This window comes from Anopheles merus, chromosome X, assembly GCF_017562075.2.
Source record: "Anopheles merus strain MAF chromosome X, AmerM5.1, whole genome shotgun sequence".
NCBI classification, from domain to species: domain Eukaryota; kingdom Metazoa; phylum Arthropoda; class Insecta; order Diptera; family Culicidae; genus Anopheles; species Anopheles merus.
The window spans coordinates 1,266,632-1,272,631 of record NC_054081.1 but is presented as its reverse complement, the minus strand read 5'-3'; positions in this window follow the sequence as shown (position 1 = coordinate 1,272,631).

Below are 6,000 nucleotides of genomic sequence, written 5' to 3'. Positions count from 1 at the left end.
CTGTAACACTCATTACGCAGCTTTTTCAAACTCCTGAGGTGAGGTCTTCAACGGAAGGTTTCTACCAAGCTTACTAAGCAGACAAATTTGAGTGCATTCATCGTGTGTGTAAATGTGAGGTACACGCAGCGAGGCAAGGGTGTGAGTGGATGGATAGTGGTGTTGCGGTGTGTATCTGTGTGAGAGAGTTGCTTTGTAACGCTACCACCAACAAACAGTAGTTTCGTTTTAGGTTGTTGATTGTTACTCGTTTTGTGCCTTTTTGTAATTCCTTGTATTGTTTTTCTTATTCTTTTTTTTCACTTTTCACGTTTCTTTCACTTTCATTGATCTCTCTTCTTTCTCTATACTTCCCTTTTCTGCTCTATATCGCAACTTTTTAGTGATCATTTGAACAGTATGGTCTTTCCCCCCAGAAATGGCGCATATGTACGTATATTATTATTATTTTTTCGATTTCATAAACATCACTCTCTATGCTACCTTTGGCTATCACTCTCACTTTCTTCTTCTACTGTGTTTTGTAAATTGTTGCGAAAGTCATGAGTGTTGTTTTACAACCACCACCTGTACGCAACAAGTTAAAGCTCAAATACTCACAGAGACGCACCATCACTCACGTATTACGCTCTCATTCTTCCATTCGTTGCATTGAAATTACCTTTACCACCCTGTCTTTTCGCAAAATGTACCAAGAAAACGGTTTGAATTTAGAGAACTTAGACGCTTCGGAATCTCTAAAGCATTCTTCTACCACATAACTGGGAGCGGGGGAACCGGGCAAGCTTGTGAAACGAAGAAACAGTGAATTAATGGTTCTAACTATTAGCGAAACCGATCGGAATATGTTTCGTGCTTCCCTATCATTCTTTAGTAATGTTGGGTTTCCGGTTCCTGTGCCTTAATTTTCTATGACGAACTCTAAACGATTGCAATAACTTCCTCTTTCTTCTGGATGGTGAAGATTGAATAAATTGGGAAATTAAACTACACTAATGGAGCGTGGCATTAAATTACATTTTGTACAGAACTTATCAGTATAAGGAACGTCAGTATTGGTCACTATACTGTAAACCCCAGGTCATTGGCTTAAACTATCTTTTCTTCCCAAGTTCGTTGAAATATCAATCCTAACTTGGCATTGTTAGTAACCGGGAATAGTTGGACAGTCCATCATCAAGCTCCTTTTTCGATGGTATTTTATTATATATTTCCTGTACAAGTAATTTCATTCTATTTGGGCGATTGATACCGATTGAAGAGAAAGAGACGATTGTATTGTTTTTTTCAAAGAAACAAATGATGGCTAAAGAGTGACAAGGAGAAAGAGAAGAAAAATATTGCCCAGAGCTATCTTTATCATCCCTACTGTACCAAGGCTAGTCTCCAACACATAACAAGAAGAAACTGGTGATAACGCACGGTGACGTAATCGGCTTTATTGCCCAGAGAATGTCAAGCAAACGATATGTCATTCAACTGTCAACTTGCTTACTTTGGTTGTTATATTTTCTTTGGCAATACCACAAAAAAAAACAACCTCATTTTTTGCGGTGTGCTTCTTCCACACGTGCCATATCGGGAGGTATGTTGAATATATCTATATGTATAAAAAAGACTCAAATCACACCGGGGGAGATGAAACATTTCACCAGAAGAGTTCCTTTGACATGCCTGGCTTCCGGATGATAGTACACGGGAAGAGAGCAGATAGTGGGAACCCTTGGGTTCCCACAGTAAGAAATCAAAAGCTAAAACAAAAATCAAAAGTGGTGCATACGAATTTCTCCTTCACACGTTGTTCGCGTGTACTATGTCTTAAGGCGTTAGCTTTAGCAGCTTTGTTTTTTGTTAGTACATTTAAGTAGACTCATTATGTTTTCTTTCAACGTCTTTTCTACCTTGTCCTCTATCTCTAACTCTATCTCTGTCTCTATCTCAAAACTTACGTTCAAACACACACACATAATTGCGCGCGTACATGGTGTTAAACTCTAGCGTGTAAGGATTTTTAAGCGAAGAATCTCATTCAGCAGTGGTATGTACATGTATGTATGTGTGTTGATGGGTGACGTATGTTCTATTTTTTGTTTGTCGCCCATTTTCAGTATTTGCTCAATGGTGTTATAATGTCAGCATTAGATGTCAACGATAATGATTTACAATGTTGCGTGTATAGATTTTTTTAATCCAAGAATTCATTTTTGGAGGCTCCAAAAACGTGTCAGTGTTTGCTGTTGGTTGAATTTTTGAACTCGAGACTGTACACTTAAATTAGTACTTGGATGTTGTCAGTTTCTTGACATGCTCTATCGTTGCCATAAATAAGCGACGTTGGTTTGGTCATTTTATGCAGTCTATCAAGTTTTAAAAATATTGAAATAATTTTAAATTGTCCACCCGGATAGTCACTTCTCCTGAGGGACACGGTCCAAATGAGGCTTGAAACCACGACGGGCATGTTGATAAGTCTCGCGAGTAGACGACAGTACCACGGGACCCCCGCCCCCGCTTCCCCATACATACATGCATACATACATTCATACATAAATACATATCCAAACGGTATATAAAAAAGAAAGTTTTAGCGCTTGCTTGCTTGGAATTGTCCTAAGTACTACATGCACGTCGACAGTTCGGTTTGAAAACCGTGCCAATGGGCTACCCTTTCGACAGTTGGCTTTTCTGTTTTCTTTTTCCTGAACTTGACATCGTTTGCGGCGGTGTTTTTTTTTGCTATAATTAAGGCAATGGCAGGTAATTGAATTGGGGAATTCAACAATTCCTCGAGAACTTAACACTGTGTCATTTACTCACGAACCTACCCCTTTCGATACGTGCAAATATAAACGGACCCGTCTGTCATTATCAGGGTAAAATTCCACGCAAAAAGTACGCGATAACTTATGGTGCCCCGAAAAATACAAAATTATCCGAGACCTCCAAGAGAGTTCTATAAGGCCTGGATCCCATTCATCCTTCCTCTAATCCTTCAAACATTTTGTAGCTATGTAGGATCTGGCTCAATCGTGTACATTCGTGTGAATCTTTAAAGAAGTGGAAACAGTTTAAATGAAGTAAAAGCATGCTGGACAATTCAATTCGTTGATGCCAACTGTATGAAATTTCAAACTTGAATAGAGCTGAAAACAAATATATAGAATGGAACAAATAAACCAACTAAGTTAGAGAAGAAAACAGAACGGGAGGTAGAGAGAGAGAGAGAGCGAGATAGAGAAATAGAAAAAAATGAAAGAGGGTGGTAAAGAGAAGTAAAGGAATAAATAGAGAACATGAGAAGAAAGAATAGTAATAGAGAGAAAGGGAGAAAATAGTAAAGAAAACCTCGCGCAACGAATGTTAAAAGGGAACAAAAGATAAACAAACAAAAAAGTAAGACAAAACATATAAGTCTGAACAATGAATATAGTGTGTATAAAAAAGATAACTAAGACGTGTAAGAAGATAAGCGGGAGAAGCACAGTGCGTGTTTGTATATATGTTTTGATTTCTGCCATACACTCCAAGCGAACGTTGATTGGTATGCTAACGTTGATATACAGCATCTCTCATCGATTGAATCTTACTATAAGCCAGTTTGAACGCAACGGTGGCAGGAACTGGAAGCACAAACTAGTTCGCATTTCGTTCATCCAATTTCTCTATCCTATTTCCGAATGTTCAACCACTTTTCTCCCGCTCTACCCAGAGTATGCTGTAACAGTGTATATTCTAACAAGGCAAATTTGCTGATAAAAACATAAATGGCAAATAAAATCGGCGAACGATCAGCGTTACGCTGTCCAGTACTAGTTACCAAGCAGAGAGATGAAAAGAAAGATCAAAAGAGAGAGAGAGAGATAAAGAAACAGAGAGAAAGAGAGAGAAAAAGTGAGAGAGAGATATAAAAAGAGAGAGAGAAAGAGAGAGATAGAAAGAGAGAGATAGAAAGGGAGGGAGAAAGAGAAGGAGAAAGATAGAGAGAAAGGGAAAGAAAAAGAGAGAAGGAGAGAGAGAAAGAGAGAGAGAGAAGGAGAGAGAGAGAAAGAGAAAGAGAGAAAGAGAAAGAGAAAGAGAGAAAGAGAAAGAGAGAAGGAGAGAGAGAGAGAAAGAGAAAGAGAAAGAGAGAGAGAGAAAGAGAGAGAAGGAGAAAGAGAGAGAGAAAAAAAAGATAGAGAAAAAGAAAGATAGAGAAAGAGAAAGATAGAGAAAGAGAAAGATAGAGAAAGAGAAAGATAGAGAAAGAGAAGGATAGAGAAAGAGAAAGATAGAGAAAGAGAAAGATAGAGAAAGAAAGAGAAAGAGATAGAGAAAGAGAGATAGAGAGAGAGAGATAAAGAGTTTTGCATTTGATTTCAATTTAAACAATAGTGTAAAACATAGTGTGTAGTTCTACTGCAGTAAAAGGGGAACACATTTTTAGCTTAAGAAGTTACGAGCTATGCCCCCCCCCTCCCCTCCAGGAGAAGTTTTTTTTTTGTTTTAAAGGGAACCTTTCTTCCTTTTCATTATACAGGGAGAGAGGCATACAAAGTAAAACCAGAATTAAAAATAAATGCAAGTAATCGTTTTCTTACGCCAAAAGTAAAAGCAAAGCTAAAACACATTTTGGGAAAATAAAAAAGTAGTAAAACAAAAAGATAAAAATAAAGATTGTCTGCAGGTGTACATAGAAGAAAAAAAACAAAACGGCTATGCATATATGCGGAAACATTGGAAAAACACGAACGTATAAAAGAAAGGAAAACTTCACATAAGGAAACTCAACACGTTTAATCATCTTTCTAGAAGGATTATTCAAGTATCGTACGAAATGCCATTCCCAAAACTATATATATACATATATACAGTTAATGACATATGAAAAAAAAAAACACCGTAACAATATATTATCTATGAATATATGAAAATAAAGCAAATTACAAAAGTAAAACAACAACAACCAACATTAACAACAAACTGCATGGTAAAATTGCACCCTCCTCCCCTCTCTCCCCAGACCTAGTTTTTTATCTCGTCATCTTTTTTGCATGAGTCAGAATGGAAATATGAATGATCAGAATGATGAATTTTTAAAAAAAGTAAACTTTAACTGAAATATGATATCGCAAGCAGATTTGAGCGTATTTAACATAATCAAATATATATATATACAATCAGACGACGAGGAAGAAACTAAAAGGGAAGAACGATACAGCGTAAGCGGAAAATCAAATAAGGTAGTGTAAAAAGGTTAGCATGGACAGCATCAGATCCTTCCCAGTACACTTACAAACACACGTACACAGACACACACAATGCACTCACAACAAAGTAGACACGTACACTAGATCACACGAGACGGATACATTCATATACGTACCAGGAGCGGATATAAACCACGTAAGAGGACTAATAGTCGTTTAAAAGAAGAGAAAAACAAAATGGCATAACAATTGCATTAAGACGTTTTATTACGATATAAGTGAGCAAAAGTAAGTTTGAGAAAGTAATGATTTAAGCGAATCCTGTAGTGATTTAAACCCATGACATAGAATTTTTACAAAAAGAAAAGAAAAAAACAGAAACCAACGGAACAGAGGAGGCCATGTTAGAAGGGTGAGGCGAGGAAAGGGGTAGGTGTTAAAAAGAAAACAAACACAAAACGCCCTGACGCTAGTAACACAGAAAGTGCGCGACGATGTGTGGAGCTTTGTTGGGGTCGATAGATTTTTTTTGTCGAAGTGTGTAACAGAACAGACAGGAATCGAAGTCAAAATCGAACGCGCTTGGGCAGTGGACGACGATACGGAGTACTTGTCGCGTCTGGGAGTTACGGTTTGCACGTGCGATTGCAGTGAAAAACGCACACAAAATCTTTCAATTTAAACAAAGCAAAAAGAAAAATAAATCAAGAACATCAAGATAGTCTAACAATGATACAATGCTTAAAATACTCTTATATAGGCAACTACTGGGTTCCTTAGATAATCAATTATCTTTTTTCTGGCTGTTTTCACG